At 40.5% G+C, this 11,202-nt stretch overlaps 1 pseudogene; it reads right to left on the bottom strand.

Moving 5' to 3' along the window:
- Positions 1 to 8,094: 8,094 nt before the first annotated feature.
- On the bottom strand, positions 8,095 to 8,945 carry LOC101433045 (olfactory receptor 1L6-like; annotated as a pseudogene).
- Between the last annotated feature and the right edge of the window lie 2,257 nt (positions 8,946 to 11,202).

Consider the following 11,202-nt stretch of genomic DNA (forward strand, 5'->3'; position numbering starts at 1 on the left):
CCCCCCCCAGCAACACTCATTCCCATCATCATGACACATCCATTGCATTTGGTAAGTACATCTTTGGGCACCTCTGCACCTCATGGTCAACGGTCCACATCATGGCCCATACTCTCCCCCATTCCATCCAGTGGGCCCTGTGAGGATTTACAATGTCTGGTGATTGCCCCTGAAGCACCATCCAGGGCAGCTCCATGTCCCAAAGACACCTCCACCTCTCATCTCTTCCTGCCTTTCCCCATACCCATCAGCCACCATGTCCACTTTTCCCAACCCAATGCCACCTTTTCTATGTGGACATTGGATTGGTTGTGTCCATTGCACCTCTATGTCAAGAGGAGGCTCAGATTCCACATGGATGCTGGATGCAATCCTCCCACTTTCAGTTGTAATCACTCTAGGCTCCATGGTGTGGTGGTTGTCCTTCTTCAACTCCATCTTCGCTGAGTGTGGTGAGTCCAATGAATCAGATTGTAGGTGTTGGAGTCTGTTGAGACTCAGGACCTGGCTATCACATTGTCAGTCCAGAGATTCAAATCCCCTAAATATATCTTAAACCCCAACACTAACTGCACCTCCAGCACATTAGCATGAAAGTCTTATGAAGAGAGATCCCATCTGAGTCCAGATTCATCACACATAAACACCATTTCCAAAGAGGGACCATCTGACCTGGTAGTTAACCCCATCGGCCATGACCATAACTCCCATGGGTCTCTTTAGCCCTCAAAGGAACCAATACCTGGGGGTTGTATCTGCTTTATCTGTCTCTCAGACTCTGCTCAGTAGTGCATAAGGGCAATCCTTCTGACAGCCTCCAGACTCTTTTTTAGAGACTTGTAGCCATATAAACTCATTTCTCCTTTCCATTTCCCCCTTACATTAGGTCAAACAGCATTTTAAAGTCATGTTATTTTATGTAGACAGGGATATTCTGCTGATCCGCATTGAACCTTCCGTATAAGGTCATTTTCCAGTTGCATCATCAGTTGGTAGTTGATAGTGGTCCCTCGGTGCCAGGGAGGCTCATCCCTGGGTGTCATGTCCCACGCTGGGGGGAAGGCATTGCATTTACATGCTGAGTTTGGCTTCGAGACTGGCCACATTTGAGTAACATGAAGGCTGACAGGAGGAAATTCCCAGGCACAATGCTACTCTAGGCCTTGTTCTTATTTTAAGCTTATCAGCTCACAAGCATAGTTATTAGCATCAGGGGTTCACTGTTGAACCCTCACTCTCTCCCGGTCCCCGCTGCTGCACCTGGGAGACTGTCGCTGCTCCCCTAGGGACCACGACAGAGCACCACTGGCCAGGAACCCGGTACCCCCCCTGCTGTGGTTTTTAATTGTTGCCACTATGAGTATATCCAAACATTACCGTGCACCCTGGACATATGTTCTGTACAGCTTCCTGTCAGCCATATATCACCTGTCAATGGTATCCTGTACCAGTATCTCTCCATTGCCATTGTTGAACCACTCTGTGATCCAGAATTCCCTGAAATTTGAAGCCCAATATAATGTCAGGGTCCCTTACTAGGAAATGGCATATAGCGATGGGTTTAAAGGTTAGATAAAGAATATGTGTTGACTTGGAAAAAATTCTACATCCTATCTTTTTCTTTTTCTTTTTTTCCCCCTAATTATTGAGCTTCTCTTCACAGGAGCCCCAGACCACAACAATGCATATATATAATATACAGCACTCCCATACATCCACCACAAAACCTTTTCCCTTCCACAGCGATACTCTTACACCCTATTCACATCATATTTACTTAACGTGATGTACAGAGTCTGAGACAATAGATTTCTAACAAGGTGACATCTGTGCTTACATTATGGTGCATACTTTAGGATACACAGTTTTTTACATTCTTAGTTATCCTATGTTTTACATTTTGGTTTACATTATCAGTCTGTCATCTCCTATGTTATGGTGTAATATTACATGTTTTATATCCATCCTTGTGTACTCTCACGAAACTCCTCTCTTACCCCCCATTTACCTTGGTTCCACACATTTAACGTCCATTTTCCCTTCTACCTTGGTGCCCACAGTGACAGCCAACCTCCGTTTCCCGAGGAGCCACTTCCAGAGATAGATGGAATAGTGTTCAGGGCCTAACTTGCTCAACTGCCCCAATGCCCTGGGAGCCACCCTTTCTCTCGAGGGATACAGTTCCCTCTATTTGATGGCATTAGTCCTCCCCAGGATGTGGGTCCACCCCCACTCTCACTACTTGGGTTTCTACCCCATGGTGTCACCCACTCTGGCAGAATGATATAGCGAGCTTTTTGAGAAACCACCAAACAGTTCTCCAGAATGGCTGGATCTTTCTGCATTCCCACCAGCAGCGGATGAGTGTTCCCATTCCTCCACATCCTCTACAACAGTTGCAGTCTTCTGGTTTTTGAATAGCCATCAGTCTTATGGGAGTAAGATGGTATCTCATTGAAGTTTTGATTTGCATTTCCTTAATAGCTAGTGCTTTCGGGCATTTTTTTTCATGTGGTTTTTAGTAATTTGTATTTCTTCTCTGGAAAAGTATCTGTTCAAATCTCTTGCCCATTTTAAAAAAATGGATTGTTTGTCTTTCTGTTTTTGAGATATAGGAGTTCTTTATATATGCAGGATATTAGTCTCCTATCAGATATATGGTTACCAAATATTTTCTTGTTTGATATGGTTCATGAATTCCAAAAATAATATTGAATTATGTTTGTAAACTGGTCTATACCTGGGCATGATTAAACTATGATTAGGGCTTTAATTGGGCCACATCAGTAGGGTGTTGAGTCTCTGCCCCTTGGTGGGTGGGCACTCACAGATAAAAGACAAGGCAAAGGACAGAGTTGGAGTTTTGATGTTGGAATTTTGATGCTGGAGTCTTGAGCTGAAGCCCTGGGAAGTAAGCACACAGAGAAGCTTGGTTGTGAGAAAGAGAAGCAAGCCTCAGGAAGAGAGGAACGCTGAGAATGGATAGAAGCAAGCCCTGGGAAGAGAGGATCCCAGGAAGCCTGAATCCTGGAAGACATTGGCAGACATCTTGCTCCAACATGTGGAAATAGAGTTTGGTGAGGAAAGTAATTTATGCTTTATGGCCTGGTAACTGCTGTGAGTTCCTACCCCAAATAAATACCCTTTATAAAAGCGAACAAATTTCTGGTATTTTGCATCTGAACCCCTTTGACTGACTAATACATCCGTGTATTTACTTCCCTTTCTTTGATTGAGCATCTGTTTATATAGCCCACAAGGGAGGGGTGTGGGGACTCAAACTGAGTTGCCCTAAAGACATGGTCAAATAAAAGCCCTAATCTTGATTTAATAAAGTAAAAGTGAAATCTCTGAATCTAATACAATCTAATTTGCCCAGAGGAACAGACCAGTTTACAAACACAATCCAATATCTATTTTTTGAATTCATAAACAATAATAAACTGCCATAGAGATGATGGCAGATAGGAGAATTGTGTGGTCTGGCCTGAAAGCAGTGTGCATCCTTTCTATCTACATTCCTTGGTTATACTCAGCTCTAAGAAAGGCTGAGAAAAATGGACCAGCTGTGTTCCCAGGAGGCAAAGACCATGGGTTTTGAGTGTCTTTTGAGCAAACCTAAATATGTTGAGAGAGTAAGTGTGGATATGCAGATATCTGAGGAAAAAGCATTTCAAACAGAACTACAAGTTAAAGTTATATATCTGGAAGTCTAAAATCAAGGTGTTCACAGGGCTGCATTCCTACTGGAGGCTTCAGGGGAGAATCCATTTCCTTGCCTTTTTCAGCTTGTAAAGGCTGCCTGTATTCCTTGGCTCATGGCCCCTTTCTCTAACCCTTTGCTTCCAGTGTCACATCTCCTACTATGAAATCTGAGCCTTGCCTCCTTTTGCAATTGTATTGGGACCATCCGAATAATCCAAGATAATATCTCTTCTCAAGATCTTTAACTTCATGTCATCTGTTTCACATATAAGGTAGCATACTCAGAGTCCAGCAATTAGGATCTGGACATCATTTGGGGTTATTATCAACCCACCATAACCACTATGCAATATTTCCCTCCCACTTAGTCACTTTCTATTGGGTCTACTATGAGATGCACCTGGGCCAAAAATCCAATAATCAAAATCCAGTAATACTTGGCAGGCATGGTTAGTCAACCGCAGGGGTGTTTTGAGTTCCCAAGAATTAGTGTCAGTTCAGAGACAGTGCCCAGTAATCTCCTAAAGCTTGGGTATTTTACCTTTCTCCAGTACACAACCTGATATTTGGCCTTGGGTCTCTTTTGGGAAGTGTAATAGGAAACTTTATAGTATACATATTTTTTGGTTCTGGTTTCATGAAATGACTCAAAACTTGGAATTGGCCATGATTAGACATTGTGATTTAAGATACTCTTCAGTTTATTAGACCTTAAGACTTTTTCTTATATAAATCAGGTAAGAATTTAGTAGGCTACCTATCTATTTTCAGTCCTAGGAACACCATAATCAGTTAGCTAATGCCAAATATCTCTGCAGGTTAGTGCATTCTAATTTATGCTCTATCCCTCTTAACATTACAGTAACCATACCCACTTTGTCCCTGGCAGATCAATGCTCTCCTGATGTGGGATTACATTATTTCCATTGACTTCAGGGATCCCATTTCAATGATGGTATCTTTCACTGCCATACCTGTCTTTAGACGATAGTCACTACAGAGATGTTCCTAATCAATGTGTTTCTCAAAGCCTTGGTGAAGGAAGTGTTTGCCAGACTTCAGGGGATATAGTTAGGGGAAGGAAGGTGGCACACACAAATATGCTTTAGTATTTTTATCTCTAGGCTTCCTCTATAGTGTACCAAGGAAGTTCTTAACCTCACTTAATGTTGGCTACCATTGAATAAAGGCCTCAGTTAACCAGTCAAGAAAACTGTTAGAACCACTTTCACCTACTTAAGCTAACACATTGAATCCAGAATTTCTGGTTAGTACATCCATATCAATACATTCAATCCAATCCAAAAATAACTTTCCCTCTTCTTTGTCAAATTCCCTTAGAATTTATTCCCATAAATTCCCTTCCTCCATTTTCCTGCTGATATAATAGGCAGCTTCTTGTAGTTTTATGGTTGTGTATGGCATCTCTTAGTAAAGACTTGTTAGTCTCTCCCCTCACCCCCAGTTCTGCCATGATTTAAGTCTAGTGATTCATCTGGAGGGGTGGTGGCATTTGACCTTGAGGAGAATGTGCTTCAGGGAAAGTTATTATAGATTCTTAGGGCAAAGGAGAGAGAACTTCCTCAGAGATCAGAGAAAGTGCTGTGCATAGTGGCAAAGGAGGCTAAAGAACATTTGGGCCTTACATATACTCAGGTCTAGCACAATCTCCCCATTCTAGTTCTCAAGATATCATTCTTTCCCATGCAATGCTTTAACTTTAAAATAAATGACAAGGACAGAATTCAATTTTTATTGTAATTCAGTCACCCATAAGGAGAGATTCTGAGTTTGGATTTTTAGAAATCTCAACCCTGTGACACAAGAAAGAAGGAATTTTTTTCCCTCAAGGAAATCATGAAAGTTTTGCTTTTCTATCCATCTCTTGAGCTTGGACTTTAGAGTGTTGAGCTTGGCATACTTTTTCTCAAAGTTCTCTAGTGTACTCTGAAGTAGTCAGTCCACCATACTCTTAATTTCCACAATAACATTCTGGACATGTCAGAGCTACATGGTCTCCCACAGCCTTTCCTTCCCTTTCAGTCAACTGCAGTGATTATAACTATGTTGCAAGTGGATACTATGGATTTACAGTGTCCCATTTTCCATTAGCGATGAGGCCATTACTACCATCAAATCTATACAGATTGTAGAAAATATTCTAGATTCTTATATTTAAGTTGTTTATCTAGAACCACCTCTGGTACTAAAATTTGTATCAGTCAGAGAAACAGATGCTACTCTGCATTCCTGATACAATGAGTTTAATATGGAATTTTGGGCTTAAAAAATTGTTGGAAGAATAAGAGGAGCAAAGATCAGAGAAGTAGCTGACAGAGGTAATAGAGGTTGACACTAAAGATGTTTGCTTGAAACACCAAAGCAAATGGTTTTCAAAAACTTGTCTGGAAGATGCTGCAGCTTTTGAGAATCTCTGAGAAGCTTTCACACAGAGTCGTAGTCTACAGTGGCAAAGCAGGCAGTTTCATGAGTTTGTCAGGAAGCTGTTGTAAATCTTTTGTCTGACGACATATCTGGCTGAATCTATCTCCAGGTAGTATTCTTCTGCTATCTGCACTTCTATATTACAATCAACATGCAAGTTCCTTTCACTGGGATAAAGACATTCTGGAGGTGTAGTTCCTAGGGTGGTGATAAAATTGAGTTGGTAACAGTCAATCTAGAACATTATATAAATCAAATTATTGAACTTAACATAAATTTTGAATATTAATTGTAATAATTAGGAACACAAGTTAGAACTTTACCACATCCTTACTGCATAGAAATAAGTTTTTAAGGCAGTGTCAATACATATTTGGACACTCATTTTCTTTAGACATGGTCATTAGGTTTGATAGTCCTTTTTTGTGACATTGAAATCTTTAGAAAATTGAATACTTATTAAAAATTTTGAAGTAATCTTAAATTTACAGAAAAACATTGCAATTATAGTACAAAGAACTTTCCCTGAATCTTTTAAGAGTAAGTTAACAGCTTGATACCCTGTCTCCCTTGAATATTTTAGTATGTATTTCCTATTCACAAGGACATTCTTCTGTATAATCACAATATGACCATCAAAAATCAGGAAATTAACTTTAATAAATTACTACATCTAATCCTCGGATCCCATTCAAGTTTCCCTGATTGTCCCAATGTCCCAATGTCTTCATGACCAAAGGAATAGCATAAATATCCATTTCAATATCACTCATTGCATTTAACTCATTTCTTTAGTTTCTTTCAATCTGGAACAATTTTTTAAATTTTCCCTGATTTTCATAAACTTGACACTTTTGAAATTTCAGGCCAGTTTTTAAAAAAAATAATGGCCCTCAATATGTGTTTATCTGACATTTTCTCATGATTCAATTCAGGCTGTGCATCTTTGGCAGGAGTATCATAGAAGAGAAACCTTGTTAAGGAGGGTCACTTTGTTTTTCTCATTGCAGTCTATTAGACACCCTATCAGGTGGCATATGATTTTGAATTGTCCCATTGCTGATGATGTTCATTTTCATTACTTGATTAATGTGGAAGATTTCTCTTTTGTAAAGTGACTTTCCCCTTTTGTAAGTAATAAATATTTTACTTAGCAGTAGTTTGAAAGTATGTGAATATCCTGTTTCTCATTAAAATTTCCATCCGTTCATTTACTTATAAAATATAAACTCATGGTTTCTTATTTTATTCAATGAGTTATAATTTATTACTTCTTTGTCCTTTTGACATGGTTCTCATCATTCTTTGAGCACCTTCTTGATTATATCTCAGCAAGATATTCCAGGCTCAACTTGTACACTCCTGGAATGGGTGGTTTCTCCAAAACTTGATATGATAAATTGAATTATGTATCTCAATTTAGACATGTTCTTATCTTAGTTTGCTGCCCTCTTCACCTTGTGTGGGCTCTAAAACCTCATGCTGGGTTTTACCCAAGCATGAATACCCTTGTTATCCCATTTGAGATCTGATTCCCTAAGCTGTGTTGTCCCTTAACTGTGACACCCATCTCACCTGCTTTGGTTCTGACTGTCCACACTGGGCTTCTCCCTTGCATGGAGGTCCTCTTGCTGGCCCTAATTGGACTCTAATGTCCTGTGAAAGACTGAGAAACAGGGGAAAAATGAGGGAAGTATTTTATAATTTATTAATATTTATAACCATGAATCAAGTTATTTTCATGATAAAGACAACTTCATAGTACAGCAAGCTGTCGACAATCTTTTCTGCTTATGAAATAGAATTAGTACTTTTGAGGACAGAAGCTATGATTTATTTGCCTTCTTCACAGAATTAAGCATAGTACCTTCAGGTAGTAGGCACTTACTACAATGACTATTAAGTCAATGATTAAACTCCTAGAGGTAGCAAAATACACGTTTTCTATTCTGCCTTCTGCATCAGTTTTCTCAAAGCCTGCTTCATGTTCTTGTTCCTAAGGCTATAGATGAAAGGATTCAGCATGGGGATTACCACAGTGAAAATGACAGTAACAGCACTATCCTTTGTCACTGAGTAGGTGGATGAGGGCTGAATGTACACCGAGATGGCAGTCCCATAATACAGTGCCACAACTGTGAGGTGGGATCTACAGATGGAGAAGACTTTGTACCTGCCTCACAAAGGAGCCCTCTGTGAAGGCCAAAAGCTCATTGACAGAGATGTCAGAACAGGAGAGCATTTGCAGTGGTTGGGCATCACAAAAGAAGTGGTGGATGACATTGGGCCCACAGAAGGAGAGGCGAGCCATGAGAATCATATGGGTAAGTGAGTGGAGATGGGACACCACCCAGGATGCCATCACCAGCAGGAGGCAGAGCCTGGGGCTCATGGTCGTGGTGTAATGCAGTGGGGTACAGATGGCCGTGTAGCAGTCAATGGCCATGGCAGCCAGGGGGAAGCTGTCTGTAATTGCGCAGGTCACAAAGAAATACATCTGGGTGAGGCACTGGGCAAAGGGGACCTTCTTGCTCTTGCTCAGCATGTTTGCCAGCATCCTTGGCACAATGACATTGTAAAGCAGATGTCCACAAAAGACAGGTTGAAGAGAAAGAAGTACATGGGAGTGTGGAGATGGGGATCCCCCTGGATGGCTGCCATGATGACTGAGTTGCCACCCACATTGACGAGGTACATGACTAGGAAGCTGGCAAAGAGCCACACCTGCTGTTGGGATCAGTGGTTAGTCCTAGAAGGAGGAATTTAGTGATGTGGGTCTGGTTTCCCCTTGGCATTGCTGAACTGCAAGTAGAAAATATCAGGAAATATTAGGTGTGTCACCTGGTTTGGGGTCAACAGTTGTTATAAGTGATTGGTATGGTTGACAGGAATATGGATTTTGGTGCCACACAGAACTGATTTTCTGTTTTGGCACTGCCACTGATTTACTGTGAATATGAAATTACTTCATCTCCTGAACTTTCATGTTGTTTATCTATAAAGACAGAGATTATAAATTCACTTCAGACTATTTTGTTTTGGATGAGATTTCTCTCTTAGTTTCCTAGTTATGGATATCAGAATAGTTTAACTTCTCCCTAAAAAACACACACACATATTCTGGAGATGGTGTTCCTAGCTCCAACCTCTTTGAGAAGAATTTGTGGAATGGCTTTGGGAGTTTGAGTGAGTAACAATCAGATCAGGGATGCCATGGATCTGGGACATACACAATCTCCCAGGACTCAGAACTATGTGGCCTGGGGGCAGAGCCAGCTTTTGGGAAAGGGAAGACAGTCCTCTGATTTAGTTGAACGTTTTTTGTTTCATGAGTAGCATGGCATTAAGAAAGTCCCAGCAGAAGTAACAGGTACATGTCCTGACAGTAGATTAGAGTTGAGTGTCCTGCAGGGTGGACTTCTGGGCACAAAGACTATATAAAAGGTGCAGGTATGCTGAAAGAACTGGGTAACAAAGTCCTGGGCTTCAGGAAATAGACCCTTGTCCTAGAAATGTGTATGGAGGGTCAAGATCTAGAGAGAACAAGCAGTCCCAGTAAGAAAGGGACTGTTACTCTGCTCAGTAATCTGCCAAAACAGGATCACCGTTGCAATGAGATAAAATCAGAAATCAATTACAAAATCAAGGATCAGATCCCACCTATAAACCAGAGTAACTTGATGTTAAGCCCACTAGGTTCCTGGACTTGGGCTCCCTAATGTCCACCTCATTTAGGGCAGAATTAGATCCAGAGCACAGAGCAGAGAGTAGCCTGCACACAACTGTCAAGTGACAAAGAGAAAGTGTGAAGAAAGGTTGTAAGAAAGGTGGGGGAGAAGAAGTCCTCACCCAAAAGAACCTGAGTACTAATGTTTTTGTTTTTGTTTTTGATGTCCAAAGTACTTTAACAAAAGTGTTTGCATTGCTGGGGAGAATCCATACTTTCTGTATCTCTCTAAGTACTTTTCAAAGGTGCAGTAGCATAAGTTCTTGATGTATGTCTTTTATCCCCAAAATGTTTGAAGTTTTGGACTGAAGTGGTTTATCCCCCCTTGGAAGGGCACATGAGACATGACTGACTAAGGAAGAGGCCCAGGATGTTAGCACTGGAAGGGCAGGGAACCTGTCTGGCTCTTCAGCTCCATATTCTTAATTCACTATTTTATCCTTATAGCAGGTTCCTCATAGAGAATATTTACCATATACTAAGTACTGTACGATGTTTAAATCCTCATCCTTACTCTTTCACTGTACTGATAAAATGAGTTATTACAGGGAGGTTCAATAATTTGCTCAAGATTATGTAACTTGTAAGTAGCTATAATTTCAATCCAAGCAGTTTGACTTCTTAGATTGGAATTCTTTTAACCATTATACTATATTACCTATTAAATATTTTCTGACAGAATAAACCCAGAATTGACAACTTTGTCAACATCTTGAATGACTGGGGGTATTATATGAGTGGCAGGAATCAGATTCTCATGGTCTGGAGAATTAATGGCATGAGCCCAAGATTTGGGTTCTAGGCCTGGTTTAGTGACTTACCATCTTTTCCTCTTGGAAAATTTTTGTGTCTCTTTTAGTTTTCTTATGGAAAAATGAGAGACATACAGCACTATTTCCATCAGAATGTGTGGACATGAAGTGAATGAACATGTCCGAAAAGTGCTTTGTAAATGAACAGATGTTATATAAATACTAATTACACAAATAATATAAAATACAAAAAATATAATAGGGTAAAAATAATAGTATGCAAAACTAATATTTAGTGCGTGGTTTACCTAGTTAAGGCAAGATTTCAAATGAGCTCTAGAGAAAGTGAGGAATAGTCTGGGTGCCTGTGTGTGTGTGTGTGCTGGTTCATGTGTGAAATAGTTGAGATGGTCCTTGGAAGGAGAGCATATGCTGGAGAGGTGCAGAACAGTGGGTATAGAATTATCTGGGCAGAGAGGGGGAAGGAACAGAGACCTCACTGGGTTTCCTGCTTTATAGAGTCTTTCTTGCAGCAGTCGCAGATAAATTTGGAGGCCTGATGATCTGACAGCC

The sequence above is a fragment of the Dasypus novemcinctus genome, chromosome 8 (genome assembly GCF_030445035.2).
Source record: "Dasypus novemcinctus isolate mDasNov1 chromosome 8, mDasNov1.1.hap2, whole genome shotgun sequence".
NCBI lineage: Eukaryota > Metazoa > Chordata > Mammalia > Cingulata > Dasypodidae > Dasypus > Dasypus novemcinctus.